Source organism: Mesocricetus auratus, unplaced genomic scaffold, assembly GCF_017639785.1.
Source record: "Mesocricetus auratus isolate SY011 unplaced genomic scaffold, BCM_Maur_2.0 Super-Scaffold_100007, whole genome shotgun sequence".
In the NCBI taxonomy this organism is placed as follows: domain Eukaryota; kingdom Metazoa; phylum Chordata; class Mammalia; order Rodentia; family Cricetidae; genus Mesocricetus; species Mesocricetus auratus.
Genome location: NW_024429191.1, coordinates 42,150,520 through 42,177,519, shown reverse-complemented (window position 1 = coordinate 42,177,519; position 27,000 = coordinate 42,150,520). Strand labels below are relative to the sequence as shown.

The window sequence follows — 27,000 nt, the reverse complement described above, 5'->3', positions numbered from 1 at the left end:
ACCAAAACCACAGAATACCTGATTTGTAGAACTGTGTTCAAGTTAAAATCTACCCAGACCACATCACAGAATAGTTGCCCATACCATAGTGGCCCTCATAACACTTCTTCCTTGCTGTTTGATGAATCATTCTGTCCTTTTGCTCCTAATCACTTTATACTGGCAACTCTTTGCTTCAGTTTGAAGCTTTAAATATTTCTTTTCTTAAAAATATGTTCAAAGACACTTGAGGTACTGGGGACCTAAGACTATCTTCCTTCCAACCCGTACCCCTTGTCAAATTCAGAAATGACATAGTTTTCTTCTAGAAAAAAACCTTTCTACTTGGCTTTGGTTAAAAGCTTGACAATAAAGGATCCCAAAACCAGAGGGTCACTTGGTACTCTGACAGTGGGATTTGAAGGGCAGCATGCCACGTGTATTTTTCTAACGCCTGCAATGTTGGCATCTCTAGATAATCACAATCCAAAACTGTCAAAAATGAAATCAAACAGCAGACTCATATGCAATAGGAGACACATGGACTGAGAAAAAGCCACACACAAAGAACTTTGTTTTAGGGAAGGAATGGCCAAGGATCCGGACTGATGCACAGGATATAGAATTCATGTGTGGTGAGGAGTCCCGTAAGAACCAACTATACTGTAGCCCCCTCGCACGATACTCTCCTGCTACCGTCTGCACATGGGGCCAAACAACCGCCTTCTGAATACATGAGCCAAAATTAATATTCCCTCCTTAATTAGGTCTTGTCTGGTAGTTTTCAATAGTAATGCAAAGGCAAGAATAGTAAACCGAGGACTTGCATAGGCAAAACCTGAGACCAGGCCTCTGGGTGATCACAATGGCCCACCAGTAACTTGGTTGCCTGACAACATCAAGATACTCAACCATGCCATGTCACAAGTGTCTAGCATCCAGTCAAAAATTACCCATATACTAAGAGGCAGAAAAATATGGGCCATAATTAAGGAGAATCAGTCAGTAGAAGCAAGTCTGGAAATGGGAAGAATGAAGGGACAAGAATGACAGTAGGAAGAGTCAGGTGGGACTCCAGCAATAAAATAGGCAGGGCAAATGCAGACAACATGCATGTTCTCAACTTAGTATATGGGACAGACGGAAGACTAGATTAGATTGTCAGAAACTACTCCGCCCAGACAATAGTTTTCCCCCAATGTTTCTTTTATAGTGCCTGGCATCAAACCTGTAGCCTTTCCTAGGCTAGGCAAGTGTTCTACCAACTGAGCTGCATGCCAGCCATGAACAGGACCATTAGAAGACTGGAAAAAGCATGAGGCAGAAATTCTCTAGCAAGTGAAATGTCCTCCATTCTAGTTTATTTTCCGTTGCTGTGATAACAACATGGCCAAAGGCAGCTTGGAGAGGAAAGGGCTTCTGCATCCTGATTATAATGTCATGGAGGAAAGTTGGGGTAGGAACTCATGCAGAAGCTGAAGCAGGAACCGCAGAGGAATGCTGCTTGCTGGCTTGCTCTCCATGGCTGACTCAACTTGCTTTTCCACACAACTCTGGACCATCTGCTCAGGGCTGAAAACACCCATAGTGGGCTGGACCATCCCACTTCAGTCAATAATCTGATGGAGGTGTTTCCTCAAGGTTTCCTCTTCCCAGATGACCAACACTTGTGTCAAATTGGCAAAAACAAACAAAGCCTAACTGACACAGCCCTCCAAAAAGTAAGGCAAAATACAAGATTTCAAACAAAAGTCAAAAGGGTTCATCAGCAACAGGCTTGCAAAGGAAATTCTTTGGGCAAAGTGAATTATCCCAGATGAAGCCTTGGATCCAACACAAAGAATGAAGAATGTCAGAAATGGCAAGGACGTGTGCTAGCACTGTTAAAACTCATTCTAACTTCCAAGTTTCCTTAAAGGCTAGTTGCTTAAGGTAAAAATAACAAAAATATTGTATAACTTATCAAATAGAAGTAAATTTATATGTTAATAAGAGCACAGCTAGAGGGCTTGGGGTGAAGTATACTGTTTTAAGGGTTGTATGAAATGAATGATAGAATTTAAACATAGCCTGTGAAATATTAACATATGCACTGCACACTTTGGAACTGCCATTCTCAAAAGGTAACTAAGGACCAACAGGCATGCCTAAGAGCCTTTCCAGCCCTGAAAACATCAACATTATTTTTGTAGCAAACCCTCAGGGACAGTCATCTTCTTTAACTCTATAATCTCATAAGTGTACCATAACGTTTTCCGGGGTGATGTCATGTGGCATTACACCAAACTAGGAATTAAAGAAACACACCACAATGATAAGACAGCAACACTCTTGTCAATACATTTTACTTTGATTCACCCTATAATTTTCATACAACAATGTTTTAATATGAATGGTGTGCACACCTGCATATTTGAGGGCAGTCTGAAGTTATCCATGCCTATACTTTGCAAAAAAGTTCTGGCCCAAACACCAAAACACTTTAAAATTAATGTCCTGAAGTAATCTCTTGAAAAATAATAATTAAAAAAGGAGTTCTAACTAATAAATCAAAATGAAGAAGAAGGAGGGGAAGAAGGAGAAGGGAAAGCAAAGACATGATTTAAAAGAGGGATAAAAATAGGATGATGAAAAGCAAAATTATGAAGATGACAGACACATCAATTGAATGATTTTAAATAGTAATATTAATTGTATTATCTAGAAAAAACATTTGAAATGTAAAGTACATAATTTAAAAATAAAAGTATAAGAAAACATATAACATAAAAAATTGAGTTTTCTATATTACTATCAAGCCAAGTAAACCTCAAGACCAAAGATAAAAATGAATAAAAAGATCTTTCAAAGAGAGATGCCAAGGCAGGCAAGATGGCTCAGTGGGTAGTGCTGCTTTGCTGCCCAAGCCTAGAGAACTGAGGAATCTATATAAAGATCAAAGGAGAGAACTGATTCCTAGGGCTTGTCTTCTGACCTTTGTGCATGCGCACCAGCACTCACATACATAATAATAAGACATGAAAATAATATTTCAAGAAATATAGCAATCTTAAATGTCTATGTGATCATTGACATAAATACATATCACCAAGCTTGGCAAGATTAAGGAACAGGCAAATACACAACTACAGTTGGATATTCAACACTCTTCTGTCAGTAATTCATAGGAAAGATATACTATCCAATACCTGCTAATCTAGATAACCAGCCAGCCAGGATCCTCTGTCTCCCCACCCCCACCCCCCAGTACTACGGGGACCACTACAAATGCTCAGTCTTTGTGTGGGTTCTAGGGATCTGAGCTCGAATCCTCAGGCAGTACTTACTCCACTAAGCCCCCTCTCCAGCTCAAGCAAAGTCTTTGAAAGATACAAATTACCAAAACTGACTGAAGAAGAGACTGACAACCCACAGAGCCCTACAGTAATCAAATGGGATGTATAATTTACAAAGAAAATTTCAGTCCCAGTGTCACTGGTGAAGTCTGTTATAGTTTGGATTGAAATGTCCCCCAGAGGCTCCCATTTGACCCTTGGTTCACAGCTGGTGGCGCTGTTTTGGAAGATGGTGAAACCTATAAGGAGTGGAGCCTCTCTTGAGAAAGTGACACTGGAGAGTCGACAGTAGTTTATATGACCCCACTCCATTTCTGGTGGGCATCTGCTTCCTGAATGCATACAAGTGCAATGGGACCAGCTGGCTCCTGCTGCCATTTCTTCCTGCTATGATGGGTAACTCCCCTCAAAGTGCAGCCCAAATCAACTCTTCCTCCCTTGAGTTGCCTCTAGCCAGGTATTTGGTCACAGACACAAGGAGAGTAATGGCATGTACCAAACATTAATTTGGGATTTTTTAAAAAAACAAAGTCTAGTCTGGAACTCATGATTCTCCTGCCTCATACTCTTGAGTGCTAGAAGTATGGAGACCACCATGCCCAGCCTATCAAACTTTTAAGGAAGAAATAGCCCTTGAGCTTTAAAAAAGACTCTGAATGAATTTGCTGATTGTGTCTTTTGCGGTTTTAGCTCTCCAAGTTCTATCTCAGTCATTCTCTATACACACATATGCAATACTTCCTAAGATTGTTAGCATTGTATTTATCTTATATCTTCAAGGATATTCAATGAGTTCTTTGGGAAAACTGGCTGAAAGTAGCTATGGAAATTATCCCCTAGACCATACAATTTGGTTTTTTTCCTTGTAAATTACATTTTGGCCAGATGTGCTGGACATGTTTTTAATTTCAGCACTCAGGAACCAGAGACAGGTGGATCTCTATGAATTTGAGACCAACCTGGTCTACATAGCAAGTTCCAGGGCAGCCAGTGCTTAAATAAATAGAGAAATAATTATATTTTGTCACCAACAAAGAGCATTTGAGGAAATGAGATGTGCTACAATATCAAACCAGTTTGGACTTTATTCATTTACTGTGTGATCAACAGGTATTAACACACTGGAAATGCTATAGTGGTCATCTATAAACAGTAATTTGCTAAAGATAGACCCAACCCCACAGAGAATACAAGTACTGGAAATATTCTTTTGCAATTCAGAAGACATGCTTGACTTGAATGGATGTATTTTATCAGCACATTTTAGTCAAGACTTCAGGATCATAAATATTTAAAACATAAGCTATAGAACATCTTCTCCAGAAGATCTACATGCAGGGACTGTTTTGCTTTGCTCCAAACCTGGCCTCCAATCAGCAGCAGGCATGGCCTTGAAAGCTTCCCGTACAGACCCTCAGGTCCACTAGGAGCTAACACAGTGCCACATAGAACCAGAAATACACAATAAATATCGCAATTAATGAGGGCTTCTCTTCAGATCCTATAACTCTTTCACCTTTTAAACACCAAAATTAGAAGCAATGCATCGTATTTCCATATGAAGCATTGCAACTTCAAGTTTAAATAAAAATAGAGGAAAGTCCGATACTCTCTCAGCCTAGACATACTGGGGAGGGCCTAGGCCCTGCTGCAAACGATATGACAGACTTTGAAGATCCCCTATGGAAGGCCTCATCCTCCCTGGGGAGCAGAAAGGGAATGGGATAGGCAGGTCTGTGGGGGACAGGGGAGGAGGGGAGGGAGAGGGAACTGGGTTTGACATGTAAAACAATCTTGTTTCTAATTTAAATTTAAAAAAGAAGAAAAATAGAGGAAAGTCTTAATTATCTGTAAGCAAACAAAAAATGCAAAATAATTCTTGTCAGTAGGAGGATCTAAGACACTGGAAACAACATCCTCAGTTACTTTTATTGCCATGATTGTATGCCCAGAGACACCCGTATACAGAAACAATTAGAATGTCCAAAAATCCCTCTCCAGTATTTTTAGGGGAGCAAACTAAAAGCCTATGAGCAGAAGATGTATAGGTGATGTGAGGCAAATTCATAGCATACTTGATGCAGAGTGTCTGATACATATCAATACATAAGCTTTAAATTTATATAAAACATTCAGAGTATAAGGAAACACTAAATTCTTGTAGGCGAGTGCCCTGGGGAAGGAAGGGGTTGTGCTTGTAACCGTTTAAGGGTTGGACGGTGAGAGGCGGCATACTGATGCTGTTTATTGAATTATTGTGTGAAATATTTTATTTACAGAAGGAGTAGACTGTTTCACCAGATTCCTTAAATGCTTTGCCTGTCAATAAAACAGCTTCCTGTCCACAATAACCAAGCCAAAGATGCTCCCTGCTTCTCAAGTGCTTGCTTACTACACCATAAGCACCAGGAATGGTATTGAGGGGGCTTGGTTTTAACCACCAAAATGCAAGGAAGATTTAACCCAAAAATGGCCCCGAGACAAAGAGTGCCACGGACACCAGCCTTGGTTGGAGTTTCAGATACATATCCTCCCTGGGTCTCTTGGAAGCCTGGACTGAGAAAGCACCAAGAGGAAGAAATAGGTTGAGGACACAAGTTACACCCTGGAGAAGCAGGTGAGAAACAGAATGGGTGCCTCTTCCTTGGACCGTTGGGCGGAGCAGCGGGCCAGGGATGCCTGGGGACGAAGGGTGAGACAACTAGGACTCTAGGCAGGTGCCACAGTCCTGCTGCTCAGGGAACCTTCCTGGACCACTCACCTGTGCGCGCCTTCCACCTTCAGCCAGCCTAAAGGCCGGCTTGCCCCGCCCCCCCGTGACATCAAACCGTGGACCACTCAACGGCAGCCAGGGTCCCCCTCGCAGGGAGCTGATTGGGCACCAGCAGGGAAGCCCCGCCCTAAGCGGTTGCTATGGACGCTCACGCTCGTAGTAACCGTGCAGAGACTGGAGGGTCCAGGAGACGCTGTAACTCAGGGTCCATACCAAGGCACACCAGCTGCCTTTGGAGTCTTCCCTTTGTTAAGCTTTCGGTAAACAGCATTTCTACAGGCACCGGCCACGTGTTTTACTTGCATGACCATCGCTGCCACCTCCTTCCAAGTTCCTTTTAACAAGTGGGGGGCCTAGCAGTCACACCCACTGGCAGAACTAACCCTAAAATGCAGACCTGGCGGTTTTAATACTCCCCGAGGCGGCATCTCAGCTGTGCCAGCCCCTAGCATTGCCCGTTCAGAAACTTGGTTGTATCAGAGACTGTGGTCAAATGAACTCCTAAGAACCTGAAGAGGAGCGGCTAGAATGACATCCGCAGGGTTCACATTAAGTGACTTTAAGTGACTTCAGCTTTCTGACAATGTGTTTGAGCCCAGAATGTTTTCCTCAAGTGTATGTGTGTGGAAGGATTATAAAGAACACCTGAAGGTCCCGTGCTTAACCACAGGGAGCTCCCACCCCCGGTTCAGTATCCCACCCAAAACTGCAAGGCTAGCCTCCTCTTTTCCCAGCTCTCCCTCCCTACAGGCAACTCCAGATCCTAACTCAAGACGCCTTTCTTGAGTCTAAAATCGTCATTCTGTTCCTCTCAAGATGTAGTAGTCAGCATCCTTGATTCTCAGGACTGAGGATGGGCTTCGGTGATGCTGCCAAGCTGCCGCCAACACGGTATGTTGGTTCTTGTAGCCGGAAAGCCAGAGATTTCCAAACCAGATTAACTGAGATCCATTGAAGATGGAACATTTTTTATGCTTTGCACTACACCTCCTTCAATAGATCTCAGGAGTATGTATATAAGTGTTATAAACTTCGTGGGTTAAGGCTGAGTGGTGGTGTGTGCCTTTAATCCCAGAATTTAGGAGGCATAAGGAGGCGGATCTCTGCAGATCGAGACCAGCCTGATCTACAAGACCTAGTTCCAGGACAGCCTCCAAAGCCACACAGAGAAACCCTGTCTTGAAAAACAAAACAAAACAAAAACAAACAAACAAAAACACTCCTGGGTTAAATTGCTCAACCCTATTCACAAGAAGAAAAATTTGATTTTTAAAAACATAAGTCAGATACCCTTTGCACGGTTGTCAGACGTTTGCTAGAATTAAAAGGAAATTATCATCCTTGCACCTTATCCTGCTTGCCACAAAGGAGGTTCTCGGCCAATATCTGTGATCTGGGAGCACAACTGTGGTGTGTAGTGGAGAAGACTTACCAGAGGTTTGCACACAGAGAGCAACTGAGCTGACTGAGACAACCTCACTGCTTTGCTTGAAGAGCACACTGCTAGAAGTCAACTATATAACTTCCTCTGTCCTACTGTCACTTGACTTCCTTTCTAGTCACTCTGGGACTTCCTATCACACAGTCATCAGCCACCATCAGTCTTTATCCAGAAGCCATCAGCCCCCTCCCAGCTGCACGTTCTCATCAGAAACCAGGGACAGCTTTGTCTACTGAGGTCCTGGGTGGCTCCTCCTACCGCCACTACCCCTGCGGCCCCGGCAGCTCCCTCATGCCTCCTCCTTGCTTTCCCAAACAGAAGTAACTCTCTGTAGGCATGGGCTATTCTTTCACTTGGCTACTCTTTGGAAGTCTCTGCTTATCTCTGTATGCCTTGCTAAGAAACCCCCTAAAACTCCTGTTACACACCACTCTGTGAGAAAAAAATTTAGTTTCTAATGAGCAAAATCACCTCAAAATCTTAGCACGCCCACTTCCCTTGTCAGTGATCTTTCCACAGAAGATATTTTCTCACTAACGTTTTCTTGGAAGCATGGTGCTCCCACCGTCGAGATGCTGGAAGTATCCCCTCTACTGTCCCACCACTCCCTCTTCTCTGTCCCTAGGGGACCTTCCTTCCACTGTTAGCTTATGCCAATCATTCCAATTAAACCTGCATCTTCATCTGCTTCTCCAAGGTATTGACCTTCCCTTCCCTGTCACATCTTACTAAATGACATCTGTTCCTGACCTCACCATGGATTCCTGCCTAATGCCATGACAACTCCTCTAACTGAAGGGTTAGTTTCTGTTGTTAATTCCTGTGTCCAAGTCTCTGGACTAGTGTCTCATCTAGCACGATCCTCTGTGAAGGACAATCAACTGCCGGTATCACCCTGCATAATGACTTCCTTGGACTGTAAGCTCCTTAGCCAGACAAACCATATCCACTTACCATCTCCTTTCATGTAGCAAGGACTCAATTCTCAGAACAAAACAGTGAAGTCTTCTGTCCTCTGCTTTCTTGCTCCCAGCTAAGATAAAGTCACAGACTGTGCATGCTCAACAGTGCAGACACCATTTATTAAAGGTGTTTTAGGACCTGGAGAAGACAACAAATGATGCATTGCCAATCTAAGATCCAGGGAAGGACTCAAGTGGGCCCCGCTGTTTCTGCTCCTGGGGAAAGTGTTGCTTGGGGTGCACTGAGAATCACCAACCAACTCTTTGTGCAATAGGAGGAAATGGAAATTGAATGTGAAAGGGTGTTCCAACAGTGGCAGAGGCAGAGGCTCTCATAGTGGGAACTGCCCTGTCAGAAATTGGGCAAAGAAAAAATTGGGGGCTTTGGGTTTGGTTTTCAATTTCTCTTCCAAAACATCATTTAAGTTCTATGTGTTTATGCTTACAACATGATGTTTTGAAATATGTATATGCTGTGGAATGGCATTCCAGTTTTGTAACTGAACCACCCATTTTGTGTCCATCCCTGCAGTGACAGACACTGCACTGGTTACTTTTTTGTCAACTTGGCACAAACTAGAGTCACCTAGGAAGAGAAAGAACCTCAGTTGAGGACCTGCCTTCTTATGGGAATGTCTGCCTGGGGCATTTTGTTGATTAATTATTGATGTGGGGGGGTTCTACTCAACATGGGTGGTGCTGGGTTATATAAGAAAGTAACAGAGAAAATCATGGAGGCAAACCAGTGAGGGCCATTCTTCTATGGCTTCTGCATCAGTCCCTGCCTCTGAGTTCCTGCCCCAGCTTCCCTCAGTGATGGACTGCCACCTGAAAGGATAAGATAGAATAAGCCCTCTCCTCCCCAGTGTGTCATCGCAGCAGCAAAGCAGATGGGACAAACACTTGGGTTACTTTAACAATTTGGTTACTGTGTTTAGTACTGCAATAAACATGAAGTACAAATGACTCTGCGACACCCTGACTTCAGACCCTTTGAGTATATACATGAGTGAGATTTGGGATTATATATGGTCATTCTACCACTAGTTTCCGAGAAGCCACCATCCAGTTTTTCCATGGTGGTTATACTAAGTTACATTTCTACCAACCCCACACCAAGGTTCTCCCTTTCCCCCACATTCTTCCCAACTACCCTTGTCTTTCTCTAATAGCCGTCATGACAAGCCTGGATATAGATTTCTTGGGTGTAATCTTGGCTCTCCAGCTGTATAGATATTTCCCTGTTAGCTGTCTTTGTGTCCCGGACTTAATGATGCTTTCACTGCAAAGGGAAACCCCAGCCTGCCCTTGCTTCAAGCTGCCCTCCTGGGAAACACTGCTCAAAGACAACCATGTGAGTTCATCAATTCCCTCCCCTCCCTCATGCATGGGTTCTTTCATCTCTGACTCCTGCAAGTGCCACCTCCAAAAGTAGCTAAATGCATCCATCTCTGTCAGCCTCCTGTGCCGCCATCAGTGCTGAAACCACCACGTCTCTTGCCTGGGTTATGGCAAAGATACAGATCATTTTGAGACAGAGTCTCCTCACATCGCCTGGTCTTGCACCACCACACCCCCACTCTTTGTAGTACTCTTAATGGACGATTCTATTATGTTCATTTTCCAGATGGTGCAATGGAGGCTTGGAGGGTAGATGACTTGGACAAGATTATCCAGACTGCAAGAGCGAGGCAACATCAGTGCTCTTCACCTCTACTCTATGTGAATAAATACACTTGACACATGATAATCTGAAAACCCAGAGCCAACATGGAGATTTTGCCATGCCTAGCACTGCCCTTCACACCGGTGACTTCTCTGACTCCAGTCACATCCTTTAGGCGAAGGATGGCATGTGCCAGCAGTCAGCAAGTGCTGTAATTCTGTTGAATTAGCTTACCTGAGATGGATGAGAGCAGTTCAGGCTGATTCTGGGGCAAAGGTTCCTTGGTAACAGGTTTTTGTGACAACTTTAGTCAGGATAATCTCCTACAGTAGGGCAGTCTTGGTAACAAAGCCCTCAAAATGGGAAGGGGTGGGCCCATAGAGCAGGTACTACAGCTTGATATGAAGTGTCTTCTAATGGTGCACGTATCAAAAGGTGGGGTCTATCATACTCCTGGAACGCGATGGAATATCTAATCCATTAGACCTTGCAAGAAATTTGATCACTGAGCGCTACCACTGAAAGGGGTGCTGGAACTCTGGCCTCTTCCTCTCGTTGCTTTTGTCTCTCATCAGCCATGAAATGAGCAGAATTGCTCTTCCACTCGCTCTTAACATGCTATCCTGCCACCCTGGGTCAAAAGCAAGAGGCAACCAATGCAACTATGAGCCAGAATTAAGTATTCCCCTCTTCGATTGGCTCCGATTATTGCTTTCAGCAATGGGAAGCTTATACAGGGACCTGATGGCTGGTCCAAAAGAGTTTAAACAAACCTCCCCAGGATATAGGATTGGACTTCTTCAGAGTCATGTCTGCTCTTAGCACAAAGTTGTATAGAAGTGAAAGGGCATGGGTTTAGATGACTGAAGGTGGTCCACTGCTATGTTGTGAAAGTTAAAGACCTGCCAGATTATAGAAAGGTAGTGGATGAACTTCTGTTCCTCCTCATAACATGGATTTACAGGTCAAGTAACTTGACCAAAATCACATTAGATGACTGAGTTGGAATGTAACCTAGGACCATGTAAATGCAAACCTGTGATATTTCCTTTGTATCTGATGCTGTACACTCCGCCCAAACTTCCTCCTTGTCATCTTCAGCATTCCCATGCTTGTTCCTATTACCCTCAGCATCCCCATGCTTGTTCCTATTACCCTCAGCATTCCCATGCTTGTTCCTATTACCCTCAGCATCCCCATGCTTGGTGGACGTCTAGCATATGTCTACTCAATGAATGGATGTAATACATGGATGAGAGGGACCAGCATCTCCTTTGGCACTTACTAGCACTATGTTATGGGATAAATGCCAGATCACCCCCAGGTGAGTTAGAACACAGGGCTAGTGGCATGTTATCATCCCCAAAGGGAAGAGAATTGACCAGATGCTCTGTTGATAGTTTTGCCTTAAAAAGCTGGAAGTTCAGATGCCCGTGTAGAGCAACTCCGGGCAAATGGCACAGGCTTCTGGAGGGCTTGCTGTGGGGCTTTCTCTTCTCTTTTTCCATGGAGAAATATAACTCTGGGAGAAAGGAAGGAGAACTGGGCCAGTGTTCATAACAGTGGAATGTTTGTTTAGCATGAGTGTGGATGAAGATGTGAGCAGAGAGCCTGTGGCAGCATTTTCTCTATCATGAAGGGAAGCCCTAAAAGGCTGGAATAGAATCAGAATCTCTTCCTTTACTTACACAACATAAGAAAAAAAATTCATGTTGATGAAATACATTTCCCCTGGCACCACGAAATAAACAAAATCAACCAACCAACCAGTCAATCAGTAAGCGACCTCTACCTTAACACAGATCTGTGTGTTTCTAGCACAGAGAGAGTTAAACAGGTTTCTTTAATGCTGGTGTTCCTAGAATCTTTAATAGGCCAGTGTATTTTCCCACAGCACTCTAACTCTGAAGATTTAAGTTTTAGAATGCTTGTTAACATCTCCAGAGACATCAGTGTTCCATGGAATGCACTGTGGGAAACCTGCTTCAGCCTGCTGAAACGAGTCTCTGGTTTAGAACTACAATTCTGAACACAGTTTAGAAGTAGGAACCTGTTTCAGTCAAAAAGAGAAAAAGCTATGTTCAGCCACTCATCCGATTTTCTCACAGCAATTGTAAAAATAACTGTCATGTGAGGTTTGAGGATGGCTACATCATTAGGTATGTGGTCTAAGTGTGTGTGTGGGTGTAGTAGTTCATGGAAAATGAAGAAAAAATGAAAAACTGCAAAGGTGATAGGGTGTTTGGAGAGAAGAGGGAATGTTTAAGCAGAGAAAATAGAAAACACCGTCTATATAGTCAGTTAAGTCTGACTTCCTATGTCATCCAATGCCTCTTAGCTCCATATTTTGTTTCTCTATATAGAGGGGAGCTGGAAACATCCACATGGTGGAAGAGACAAAAGAAATATTTGTCATCTGTATTTTAGAATATTATGAGTTCTCAAAATGTACTCATAAATAAATTTCTTAGAAACAAATTTGAAGAATTTTATTCAAATCTATATCATCAATACCTGCAGCTTTATTTCCCATGACTTCTGAATTACATTTCTGCAAATAGTAAATTCAATCTAGAAATTGCATAGGAGATCAAAATGGATTTAAGATGCAGAATGGAATACTAACAATCACAGACAAGGGCTTCGTGAAGAATTTGGCAGGAAGTTTGACTGGATGTATGATGCACCCATTGGGAATTTTTATCATTTACAATAGTGTTAAGGCGACATCAGCAGTCACTGCTGTGTTTGCTTATGTTACTAGGCTATTTGTAAGGGTGTGTACAGCAGTCAGCTTTTTCAGTTGGGTGGACTTTCTCATAGCATGACATTGTAGGCCACACCCTATTGGGATAGTTCTAGTGAGTGTAGTAAATCTGCAAAAACAGTCAAGATTATGTATCATCTAAGCCCCTTTCCAGCAAATGGAAGAACTTGGGATGGTGTGTTCTTATGGCTTTGCTCTTTCAGTGCCTGCCATTTTCTGCTGGTCACTTGTGTTCACATGTTGCCTTTCCTATTAGTCTGAGTCTTGTGAATACAGAGACAATGTTCTTCCAGGCTTAGTCACAAGAACCATTTGGAGGCCATGTGTATTGCTCCACCAACACACACACCATCTCACCTGTAGTTCTCACAGTAACCCATAAAGTGGGTTTACAGGTCAAGTAACTTTACCAAAATCAGATGGGTGATCTGGGATATAACCTAGGACCATGTAACTCCAAACCTAGGACCATGTAACTCCTCTGTATCTGATACTGTATACTCCACTCAAACATCCTTTCTGTTATTCTCAGTATTCCCATACTTGTTCCTGTTCTCTTCAGCATCTCCATGCTTGCCTCATGGTGCACATCTAACAAACTTCTACTCAATGAATGGGCACAATACTTGGAGAAGAGGGACCATCATCTCTTTTGGTACTTAGTGACATTATATTATAGGATAAACCCCCCAGGTGAGCTAAACCACAAAGCTAATGGCATGTTATGACCCCCAAAAGGAAGAGAACTGACAAGGTTCTTTGTTGATAGTCTGGTCTCAAAAGCAAACAGAAGTTCAAGTGCCCATGTAGAGCAACTCCAGGAGAATGGTACAGACTTCTGGAGGGCTTGCAGTGGGATTTGCTTCTCTTTTTTCCATGAAAAAATATAACCCTGGGGAAAACAAATCCAAGTTTGAAGTTATCAAGCAAGATTCATGAGGAAGCAATCAGCAACTACTTCGGAAGCTGAAATGCCAGGATGATTAATCTGTCTTTGTGCCTGAAGACTTTCTTGTATTATCAAGGATTTCCCTAGGATCTCATTTTATAAAGTCCTGATAGTTACTGATAGTGCCATATCATAAATTACTCACCAGTGACAACAACCAAAAATGACTCATCTCAAGCCTTATAGATGAAATCCTGACAGTCTGAAGGAGATAAGGAGACTAGGGAGGGGAAAAGAAATGATTTATTTTAATGTTGTGAAAGTCATAAAGGGATAAAGGTTGATTATGGATAGTATTGGATTGCATTTTGCAGTATATATTAAAAATAAAACACCGGATGAAGGATGCGTCAGCTATGTGACATCGTGGCTCTAAGGTCATTGTGAGATCTGGTGCCTAGGCTTCTGTAGAAACTGTAAATGGACATGTGTCTCCAAGCAGAGGGACACCAATTGTTCTAAGATATCAGAGATACACTGTGTCTCATCTACATATGTCAACAGGATCTTCATTAGTTAGAAAAATTAGTGTCTGTGTTTGGCTACTAGTGGGAGGATGCTGGAAATTTGGCAAGATGAAGACAGAGCATCCGACCACATCACTGAACAACTTTTTAGCCCTCAGCAGCATGTGAGGCAATGAAATCCAGGCATGGAGTTCTGGAGCTGGCCCAGAATAGCTGGAAGAGGGTCTTGTTAAATCTGTATAGTTTTCCAAGTTGATTATGAAGCACAATTTTTATCAAAGACAAATTAAATAAATTATTATTTAATCAATTATATTGAATCAGTGGTGCTGAGTACTTGAAATGCCTCTCTTCCTAATTATTTAATTTGATCCTGGAACTGACTTTGATCTGTTGAGTCCTCATGATGGACATACCACTCAGTGGTATCCTTCTTAATGCTCCCAACACTGAATCTTGTGCCTTGTCATCAGTTGCTCAGAACTGACTGCGGCAGCAGTATTTATACTAGGAAGCACATCAAACTTTCCTCCACCAGGAAAGCAATGGAACTCACACATGTAATTCCAGTATTTGGACTCTGAGACAAGAGAATCACAAGTTTGAGGCCATGCTGGGCTACAGAGAGACTCTATGCTGCTTCCTGATGTTAGAGAAAGACAGAGAAACAGAGAGAATGGGAGAACACACATCAACCTACGTTCTTCATGTCTTTAGCCATTGAGTTAGTTCCTATGATTGAGTTATCTGATTCTGTAGAGAAGACACTCATACCATACTATCATGCATCTCATCACATGTCTACTTCAACTCAAACCCATTCATTGCAAAATGCACCTTCATTTTGCCTTGTCACCATGGATGAGTATAACAGTTTATTCATATTGGAGTTTTTTTGGTTCATAACTACTACACATTGGCTAGTAACATAAGCAATAACTAATAAGAATAGTCTGCTGCACAGCCGGGTGTTGGTGGCACATGACTTAAATCCCAGCACTCGGGAGGCAGAGGCAGGCAGATCTCTGTGAGTCCAAGGTCAGTCTGGTCTACAGAGCGAGTTCCAGGACAGGCTCCAAAACAGTACCGAGAAACCCTGTCTCCAAAAAACAAAACAAACAAACAAACGAAATAAAAAAAAGAATAGTCTGCACAGATCAATTCACTACATGGAATGTATAATATGGAATATTGATGTTTTATTATTTATAAATTATATACTATACGATCATTAATAGAATTTTAGTGTATGATAAATGTATATGTGTATTCATGCCCCCTCTAGAACAAGTGTCAAATGTTTGCATCACTGGGAGTGGATCCCCTCTCTGTTCCTGGAGATTCTCCAATGGGGAGTAATAGGCAAACCTCTCCTATGTGGACACAGATGTCTGAATGTAACTCAGTCTCTCAGGAGTTCACAAGTGGGAAAGAACCCCTGGCCAGGAGTCCTAAACTGTTCATTTACAGGTTATACGTCAAAACCTTGTAGGTCTTTTAAGTTGATAGGAGTTCCTGTAAACAAAAACAAAAGTGGAGTCAGGTAGTGATAAGTATGCCACCTCTCTCTCTCTCTCTCTCTCTCTCTCTCTCTCTCTCTCTCTCTCTCTTTGAAAAACATTAGACATGACAGTTCTCAGCAATTTAGTGAGAAAGTTAGCTAACTCTTGCTATCATTGTTAAAATCATTCATCTGTTGTTTATAAACTGAGAACAGTCAGGGACTGGCTCATGCTAGCTTGAGTCTGATTTGTGGTGGCCTCTGATGGTTTATGTTAGCTTCAGCCAGTCCTTTCTGAGTTGCAGACTGTGAGATGAAGGTAACACCAACAGACCTAACTCTCTTCAAGCCTGCACTGAAGCATCACCCAAGCTTGTCATCATCTTAGTCAGGTTACGTAGAAAGCACTACTTAGCTTAGGTGTCAGCTGTGCCTGTGGCCTTTGGTAGAGGAAGCCATTCCAGCTGTCTCCAGGTGGCTGCAATCAGTACAGTCATTGCTCCACCCCTGTCCCCTGGGATCTTAGGGCCTTTTTCCAGAGCATAGCCTCCCAAAGCTGTGTCACTCTTGACAGTTGGCCCCTGAATCAGCGGAAAGAAAGATAGTCTTGGAATGTCAAAACTATTCTGCTGACACAAGGAAAGCTACAGGCACCTGGGAATTTGTGCTTCAGGCCAACACTTGACCAAAGATGAACAAGTCCAGGGCATAAATACTCCAGCTCCGCTGCCTCTGATTGACATCACTCAGGAATGTGGCAGGCGGTGTCTCTGGAGCTCTTCCTGGAAACCATCCGAGATCACCTGCTTCTCCTTACTTCCTCCTTCTCTGCATCCACATCCTCATTTCTTCATTTTCCTCACCACAGTCCCTGAGAAATCACTTTCGCAGGACTCCATGGGACGTGCTCTGGGGAAGCCCTACCTGAAGCCCAGGCTTCAAATGCCTGCCTCCAAGCACTCTTGAGCCACGCTGACTGTGGAGTTCCTGGCGTAGGGTAGTTCAAAGGCAGGCTGGCCAGCACACAGAGGTTGCCCAGCACAAAAACAAATATAGGCAGATCCTTTCTTGGGAGGGTTGAACGTGAGTCAGAGAGACTGGTTGAGTCATTACATTTGATGTTGCAAAACTCTCATAGAGATTCATAGACAAGTTCCATCATAGTCACGAGATAACCTTGTCACTAGGAACCTACTTTACAACACCCTAAAAATCTTTCTGGCACCCTCCCATTTCCAGAGTGCTTAGGTCCAACTCTCCTTCCTTTGTATGATTTTCATTCCTCGAGGTCACTGGGGTGTCCTTAGTTTTTGTGAATTCTATAATAACTGGAAGTGCTTGCTTGATGGACACAATTATCTGGCCATTCATTGCTTAATTCTTTAGAAAATGGGACTGAAAATTACAAAGTAGGTGATAACAGTTTGAACAGAAGCAACATGGAGGCAAGTGAGAATCCAGTTACACTGGATGATGACTACAGAAGGATCCCGCATTAGCAGTGGAGACACAGAGAGGGAGAGGACCTTATGTTCCCTATGTCCCAGAAATGGCAGCTGTGGCCCCTTTTGTCTCCCACAAACCCTTGCAGCAGCCAAGTGAAGGCTTGGAGTGTGAACAGGCTGGAACCTAAGAGTATTGCATTACAGGACCAGGTGGAACAACCTCCAGGCACTTAGACTGGGGAGGCTGTGGAACAGAAACTACCAGCATCATACTCCCTCCATACTAAAACTGAAGCCAAAATTTTACAGACTCAAGCAAATGTCAACAACTATGATGCACGTTTGCCTGGAATCAACATCATTCCCCTTACCCCACGTCCCAGGTCTCTTCAAGGCTTGTTGAGATCCCAAGTGCTTCTCCAAAGCCAGTAATTATCTCATGGGAGTCACAATATGCAGACATTCTGCTCTGCTGATTTCCCAAGTGCAGTGTATGAGTCATCCGGATTTCCCAGAGAGCTCTCTCCCTGCACATCCACTGTCCTCCCCAGATTCAGGAAGCTGGCTGCCAATCCATATGGATGTAGGAAACGGTTTCTTGGATTTGAGCAACGTTATCAGGTCTGAACATTTTGTTCAGATGGGCTTTGCAGAGATAACAGAGCACACCTGTGTGTTTCCTTTGAGATGGGTGTTTTTTGTGTGTGCTTAACCTCCATTGACAAGAGTTACCCAGAGTTCTCTTGCAAATGAAGTTTTCTAACTTTTTAATTCGTTCTTATTTATGGGTTTAATTTAATTTTAGATCTCTTCAATTCTCCAGGATAATGGTGATTCCCATGGAGCACACGCTCTTGGAAGTAAATTTCTGATAATTGAGGTGGGTGCAATTCCATGAAATGAAGGCTATGAGTAGCTCCACAGGCCCGCAGTTCACTTTCCTGTACAAGCTGAGGAAACAAAACCACAGATTGGCTTGTTCCAGTTCACCCACAGGGCTGGGACAGCTGTCTCTTCACTACAACAGCAGCCTAGCCGGAGCATTTTCATCAAAGCCTTAATTTTTAGCAAACACTTCACCCTGGAATTCTTGCCCACTCCCTGACTGATCAGACCCTAGCTGTAGTGTTCCACCCACCACTGACTAGAGGCTATGCTTAGAAAGCTATTTCCAGACAAAAACAAACAAACAAAACAAAAACACAAACACCCAGAAAGTTCACTTGTCTTCTCCCCAAATACCCTAATATGCTCTCAGTTACCTCAGTCTTCAGAACTCGCTTACACATGTGTGCTGCTAATGGAAACACTGTGGTTGCAGTGTAGAAGTGTCTCACAAAGATCTCTGTATGAAGGGGGTGAGCCACAGCTCACTGGAATGTAACAAAACCTTTAGGAGGCCGGGTTAGTGTTAGGAAGTTAGGACACTGTGGACGTATGCTGAGAAGGCATAGTGGAATCCCAGATCCTGTTCCTGACTTTGCTTTCTGGATACCAGGCAGTAGACAGGCCTTCTCCACCAAATGCTCCTACCATGATGCACTGTGCTGCCGGAGGCCCAACAACAGAGACTAGCAACCATGGACTGAAGCCTCTCAAACCAACAGTTAAAAACACATCTTTCTTTTAGCTGGGTTACCTTAGGTATTTTGTCAGTAATGGAATGCTAAATAGCATAATAACCTATGTGTTTTCTTCTTTATACTTATGTGGATGTATGTATACTATGCTCATATATGTACACCTATTTTTACTTATATGTTGACAAATATGCTTATATGCTCTCTACTTCCCTACAAGTTATTTTCCTGAGTACAAAGTGAATGTTACAAACTGCACACTCTATCATTTCTTCTTATCTCATTCAGATAGCCTTTGGGTCACCATCCTGTTAAAAATGTAGCAAGCACAATGAACAACGCTGGGTTACCTGGGCACTCTTCTGTCATCGCTCTGCTCTCAGGGATGAGAGGCTTTACTCATAGCTGTCCACAAACATACTTCTTTCACCTGCCCGTTGACATCACATGTGCACTGAAAATAGCTGTCGTTTCCTTGCTAAGAATACAAAGAGCTGGCCTATTGTTCCCCCCTTGGAGGGCATCTGGCCTGCATAGGCCCACATTACATTGTGGTTGTTCTTGCAAGACAACATTGGATGGGCACATGCACAGGGCTGTACGTGGTCACAGGTAATTTGTGGAGCCCTCAACCCTTCAGCAGCCATGTCACCATCATGCCCTTTGCTTCCAGAATCCTTCCTTTTCCTCCTGTGTCATGAAATGCTAAGAACTGAGAGTGACCTATTCTACTATGCATCTACTACATGCCCTGGCGACGGTGGTTATGTACAGCAACAGCTTCCCCAGCCTCTATGTCCCCCCCTCCATCATCATTAGGGAGCTCCAGCCAAGGTAATGACAGATATATTTTTCTATCTACAGTGGCATTCGTGGCATGCTGGGAGGATTACAGACTTAGTAATTGTAATAGTTAGTCATTTAGTCATCAGTGTCCTCTTGATTGGATCTTGACTCACCTAGGATTCATATCTATAGGAGTGTCTGTGAAGGCATTTCCAGAGAGGTCAAACTAGACATGGATGCCTATCTGAAATCAACCCCCTTCCCCTCCCCCACCTCACATGTCTCTAAAATGCTTGACAAGATCCCAAGTTGATGGGGGAAGGCCTTCTGTGTATATGTTGTCTTATTGGTTTATAAATAAAGCACTGTTGACCAATAGGGAAGCAAGATAGGTGGGACTAGGAGTCAAGGAGGATTCTGGGAAATGTAGTCAAGAGTGGAGAGTCACCATGTGATCCCAGCAGAAGAGGACACGTCAGGATGACATCCTCGGTAAGATAAGACCTTATAAAAATATGTATTAGTAATTATGGGTTAATAATTAAGTCAGAGATAGAAATTAAGAAACCATAGCAAATGGCCAACAGCTTCAAGATCAATATAGTGTCTTGTGTGTTATTTGGGGGCTGAGACAGTGGTGGGACCCAGGTGGCTGGCAGGAAGAATGCATGCTACACCAAGTGTTTCTCCAAAACCTTCCCTTTGGCTAGGGTCTCAGACTGAATAAAAAGAAAAACTGGGGAGAAGCAAACAAGTAGGGTACCAGCAATCACCCCTGACTGTGGACAGATGTGACCAGATGTTTCTCACTCCTGCCATCAGGGCTATGAGGAGTTGCACTCTCAAACCCTTCCTTAAGTTGCTTCTGGGCCAGTGTGTGGTCCCAGTACTTGGTGAAGTAGGTAGTAGAACAGAGAAGCAGATGCTGGCAGCTAGCCTAGGTTTGAACCCTTACCTATAACACACTGAAGGAGTCTTTGGCCTCTCCAAGGCTGACATCTCCTATGAAGTCAGCCTATGGACATCAGCTTCACAGGTCGTGCACAGAACAGAAGGACATGGGGGGGATCACACTCCTCTTCTTCCCCACTCATTGTAGCACAGCTCCTATGGAACTAGAGGAGGTTATTCAAGGGGACATCTATGAACTTGCAAAGCCACATGCATCAGCTGTTTCCTCCCAGTCTCCCTGGGCCCATAAAAGCATGCAGTGGAGCAGACACTCCATGTGGTCGTTCAGCAGAACCACAGCAAGTCAGAATAATTACACAGGGCTACTACGGCAGTACAGGATGACATCATCAGCTCCTACAGAAAGGGACAAGGGCTTCTGAAAGGTGACAGCTATTTTTAAGTGACTGTTTAAAAGTGGTTTCCTCTCTCACCTCACAACTTAAGGCAGGCTGGCCCATGGTCTAATTTAGGTCATGGCGTACTGTGACTCATGTGGCTGACCTCCTCTAGTTCACACACACTTCCTGCTATGCAGCTCAGAAATAGAAATCAGAATGCAATTCTTGATTCCTGGCATATGTACACCCAGGAAAACATGGAGTAAGGGGGCCTCTCATACAGTGTCAATAGGGATGTAGATTTGTAACCCCATTAAGAAAATAGTATGGAGGTTCCTTGGAACATGAAATAGAACTGCCGCATGATTGAGCAAACCCATCACTGGACACACAGACAAAGGATGTGAAATCAACATGTCAGACACCTGGAACTACAGATGATGTCAGCAAATAAATGGATAAAGAAAGCAGGGGCTACATACATAATGAAATATTACTCCACCATTAATAAGGACAAAACACTTTGTACTATGCAGTGATATGAATAAAACTGAAAGATTCCATAGGAAGAGCTGTATCAGGCCAGGGATGATAGTGCAGGCCTTTAATCCCAGCACTCAGGTGGCAGAGACAGGTAGATCTCTGTGAGTTTGAGAGCAACCTGGTCTACATAGCAAGTTCTAGGTCAGCCAAGGCCATATAGTGAGACCCTGTCTCAAAAATACAAATATTACATATTCTCATTTATATGGGGAAACCAATGTTGATTTTTAAAGAACTCAAGAGAATAGAGGTTGTCAGGGCCTGGGAAAGGCATAGAAAAGGGAGGTGGAGAGGGTGGTGGCTGCTCATAGAGATGCAGTTGGACAGGGGAATATCTGCTGGTGCTGAGTATCACAGCAGGGAAACAAGTAGTAGAACTTTCCAAGATAGATAATAGGAGATTTCGGTTACCACCATGCCCTTATTAAAGCGACACATTGCAAGTCAATGAATGTTTAATTATTCTGTGTCTGTATAAAGTGTATTCATGAAGCAACAATCATCATTTTTTCCATGACTGTACTCTTTTAGAGTATCCAAGCCAGAATTGCAAAGGAAATGCATCAGTCATGGCTGGTCAAATGTCTCCTGGTTGGTTTTCTAAAAATTGAACACAAGATAGAGAGCTGTCTATTGAATGCCTCATGGCAAGGTATCTTGTTATTTTAATTCATAGCTCATGGAAAGTCAAGGATAAAGAGTACTATTTCAGTCCCACTTACTGACCTTCTGAACATGGTTTCTCAGAACCCACCTCTGTAAAACAGAAGGCAGTTCATGGAACTGACTCTGAAACCTGGCTCTGACTATCACCAATAGTTTACAGGTATGTGCAAAAATGGTTCCGTGAGTAAACGCATTAAAGTCTCATCCATCTGATTAAAAGTTATGCAAATAATAATGTTTTGCCTAGGCACTTTAATAAAGCAATATATTCATTTTAAATTTTATCACTTTCTTACATTTATTTTACTATGCTTAAATGTACTTTAAAATTACGCATGCATGTTTAGACTGAATATTTGAATTTAACTTTTATGTGCATGGGTGTTTGTGTGTGTACACTTGTATGCCTGGTGTTCAAGCAGGTCAGAAGAGGTTATTAGATCCCCTACAACCAGAGTTATGGATAGTTGTGAGCCACTATGTGGTGCTGGGAACTGAGTCTAGGTCCTCCGCAAGAACAGCAAGTGCTCTTAACCACGGAGCTATGCAGTCTCTCCAGCTCCGAGACATTTCAATTGTAAATCATTAAACAGGCATTGTTTAAAAGCTCTTATTTAAAATTCTATATACAGATAACCTTTTAATTTTTCATTTACATTCACGTTTTGTTCAGCAGAGACATCTAATAGGGAGATCAATGGGAGATTTTCAAGACTAAATATTAAATTGGGAAATGCAGAACAAGAATATTGATTCAAAGAATGATGTCAATATATTGCCTATTAAAAACTCATTTTTCTGCCAGGTGGTGGTGTCACGTGCCTTTAAACCCAGCCCTTGGGAGACACAGGCAGGTGGATCTCTGAGTTCAAGGCCAGTCTGGTCTACAATGAGAGTTCCAACATATACAGGGCAACACAGTGAAACTGTCTCAAAAAACCAAACCAAACCAAACCAAACAAACAAACAAGCAAACAAAACCCTCATTTTTCTGCCAGGTGATGGCAGCTCAGACCTTTAATCCCAACACTTAGAAGGCAGAGGCAGGCTGGTCTCTGAGTTCAAGATCAGCCTGGTTCATAGAGCTAGTTGCAGGACAAGCAAGGTTACACAGAGAAACTCTGTCTTAAAACAAAACAAAGCCAACAACAAAACTTATTTACCTTTGTGTGAGTGACAATGTGAAAATGGCTATTCTTTACTCAGTCTGATGCATTAAAAAATGAAAAAAGTGAATAAAACAACTTTTAAAACACCAATGTGGGCGATGTATGAAAAAGTATTTGCTTGCAATTACTTAGACTTATGATAATTTTAGCTTATTAATTATTATTTTATGTGTATGTGTGTGCATTACCGGTGTGCCTGGTGCCCACAGAGGTCAGAAGGTGTCAGGGATCCCCTGAAACTGAAGGTACAGTTGGTTTATGAGCCACCATGTGGAGGCTGGGAACCAAACCCAACTTAACCATAATTTTAATGTGTCAGTTTTTGTCCCGCGCTCTATCTCGCCCGCAAGAATGACGCGGCACACGATCAGGATCCTTCTGCAGTAAGCTTTATTGCTCCTGAGAGGAGGAGCATAAGCTATCACAAAGCGAAGACCCCACGCCCTAACGGGACTCTCCTTATATAGAGAGTTTCTCTCGCCTCGGACGTGGCAGTTAATTACTGGTCCAATTATGTCACCCGAGGTGACGTAAGGCACAGGCACCCCCGGCCTCGTGGGCAGGGAGCTCCTGCTCATGCGCAGCAGAGTTGTCATTGCAACTGTCAGGCGGATGTCAGCGCCATCTCGCCATGGCGTGGTTCCAGGGCAGCGCCCAACAAGTTTTAACAAGTAAGAGGTACTATGACATTTTCTAAAATTATTTTAAGGTTGCATGACTCCAACATGATGAAGATTGTAGCTCCCATGCAACCCAGGCAATGGAGACTCCGCCCCTCCTGCCTGGCTCCCACGGAACTTCACGGATTTTTGCCTCAGAGCTGTGGATCACTGTGTTGTGACATGGGGACAGTGCTGAAACACTCTGTCTGTGTAGAAGACACATTCTGCTATTCTACTGCTTAGTTTTTGCCTGCTTGACATGAGCAAGAGTGACCTGGGGAGACAGGATGGCAGCTGAAGAATTGCCTTCATCAGATTAGCCTGTGAGCGTGGCAGCCTTTTCTTAATTGCTAGCTGATGGAGAAGGCCCAGTCCACCGTGGGTGGTACCCTATAATCTGGGCACATGGGTCTGGGTTGAATAAGAGCAGAAACTAAGCCAGCAGGCAGCATTCCACCATGGTCTCTGCTTCAGCTCCTGCCTCCAGGCTCCCCTTTGAGTTCCTGCCCTGACTTTGCTCAGAGATGGGCTCTGATGTGGAAGTGTCAGACGAAATAAGCCCTTTCTTTTCCAGGTTGCTTTTAGACATGGTATGTATCATGGCAACAGAAAAGTCAAAAGAAGAGGCTGCATTTTTTTTTCTACAAAGGATAGGCATGGCCCAATCCCTGCCTTTAGATAAGGATCACAACACTGTCCAGATGGGGTGAAACAGCAGTGCCCCAACACTCACCACATCTGAGGCAGAAGGGACACTGCTCTGAGGCAGGAGAAAAGCAGTGACACCTACTAAAGTTGGCCTGGAAGAAAGGGGAAGACAGGAGAGAAAGGAGGAGGGGACCCCAAGACACATGTGTTCCTCCCTACCCATCCTCAAGGTTCCTGGCATCTATAAATGAACCTTCCCTCTCCCTGAAGCCACAGAGATCAACATCTCCTTTTGACCCTCGGGATCAACTGCACTGTTGTCTTCACAGATTCCATCACTGGTGTGATTGGTGACAGAAACATGGGTCCAGGCTGGAACTCTTCACACAAAACAGACCTGGGTGTGCTGTGAAGATGGACGGCCGCTGGAAAGCAGACACTGGAGCTAATGCAATGGCGTGAGAGCAGAAAGTCACAGACAGGAGACCCTGAGTCCCGTGAGGTCAGGGAGGGGCCTTCAGTGACCAAAATAGGCCATAAAAAGCAGAAGCGAGCCCTGCTGGAAGAAACCCTGGCCAGCTGCATTGCTGAGCACTGGCATGTCTGGCTCCAACTGGGTATGAGCAGATAGAAACTGCACACGATGAGTGATGTTGAGGTCATGGCAGCATCACACGCACATGACTTAGCATGTGCTCTTGCACAGTGCCTATGCATATATGTGTTCTTCCCATGACTTCTGAAGAACTGTTGCCTTACCATTGCTGCCTTTATGATTGGAGAGTTTTGTTCACTGGTAATTCAGTAATCAAAGCACTGGGAAATTCAAGACTTCTAATGTTAACATAAGCAATAGAACAGGTGTTCCCCGGATGTGGTAGAAACACCTGCTCACACCTGGCTTTTCGAACTGTTCCCCTGCTCTGTCTTCAAAACTGGACTCACACTCAGCCCCAAGGCTACATCTTGCTACTCTTAAGTGTGGTCCCTAGCTCAGCAGTCCTGGCAGGTCCTGGGATGCACAGCCTTACAGACTCAGGAGTTGGCAACAGGTCCAGATGAGCTGCGGGGGCACTGAGTTTGAGAAACACCAGACATCCCAGCACTGTTCTGCAGGATAGACTCAATGCAACTGGTACCTGCCTGAATCATTCTTCAGAAACTTTACTGGGAAACAGCAACACCACTGAGGGAAATGAGACCACACTTTGGCACAGCCCTGCAGAGAAGAGTCAGAGTGCTGCTGTGGACTTTGGTTGTCATCCTTACAGGGTGTCACAATAACATAGTCAGCCCTCTGCCTCCAAGAGTCCCACATCTGTGTAGTCAACCAATACTGAAAATATTTGAATAAACTTTGCCCTTGTACTCAGCAGGCACAGACTTTTTCCTGCTCGTATTCCCTAAGCAGCACTTCTCAAACTTTTTCACTCACAACCTCTCTTTGCCTGAGAAACTATGTGACCTTGGATGAATATGTGAAATAGGCATATGATGGTCATAAATAAATTTATTTAAAACAATTCATTGGTATATAATGTATATGCATGTATCTGAAATTTTACCATTTATTAAAGATGGAAGAAAATTACTAATGAAATGAATGTGCTTATTTATCTTTTTAAGATTTACATTATTCTCTATGTGTGTATGTGTGTGTGTGTGTGTGTGTGTGTGTGTGTGTATCTGTGTGCCTATGTGACTGTGTGACTGTCTGTCTGTGGTATATGAACATGTAAGCTCAGGTGCCTGTGGAGTCCAGAAGAGGCCATTGGATCCCTGGAGCTGGAATTATAGAAAGTTATAAGTCACCTGATGTGGATGCTGAGAACTGAACTCAAGAGCTTCAGCAAGTTCATGTGGGCGGTGGACATAAACTCAGGCAAGAACACACAAAGATAAATTTTTAAATGAATAAGTAAAAATTTAAAAAGAAGCCACAGGACCCTAAGAAATGCACCATCATAATTAATTACATTGTTTTTGCTCTATATTTGGCATTACAAGGAACCTAGAGATATTTCAAGCATGCAGAAGGATGCACAAAGGTTCAGTGCAAATGCTATGTGAATTTATATAAGAAACTTAAAATCTGAATTCTAGTATTTGAGGTGGTAGATCCCAGAATCAACTTTCACCTATCCCATTCATGGGTCCCAAGGGCTCACTTAAGTTACTTAGATTGAATCCATTTCAGGTGAAATGAAGCAGCTTTGGATTGCTGGTAAATCATGTGTATGTAAAAATATGTATACACAAGCCCTCAAATGTGCAAAATGTGTGTGCATATCATAACAAAACTATAGATGAATAGTCTTTGTAAATATGGACACAAAATGCCTCAACGAAAACTAAAAAGACATCCAACA

The 27,000-nt window shown here is 43.3% G+C and overlaps 1 protein-coding gene and 1 long non-coding RNA gene across 2 annotated transcripts in view; one reads left to right on the top strand and one right to left on the bottom strand.

The window, feature by feature from the left end:
- The window catches only part of Tekt3 (tektin 3), a 34,042-nt gene extending 27,881 nt beyond the window's left edge, over positions 1-6,161 (bottom strand). The window contains exon 1 of the mRNA XM_040748857.1: positions 6,076-6,161. The gene's annotated coding sequence lies outside the window, so the exon portion shown is untranslated. The remainder of the gene's footprint in view (positions 1-6,075) is intronic.
- Positions 6,162-6,262: 101 nt separating this feature from the next.
- Positions 6,263-12,686, top strand: LOC121141152. Its single transcript, XR_005878055.1, has 3 exons — positions 6,263-6,347; positions 6,904-6,978; positions 10,118-12,686. It is a non-coding gene; the product is annotated as an uncharacterized LOC121141152 (long non-coding RNA).
- Positions 12,687-27,000: the final 14,314 nt, after the last annotated feature.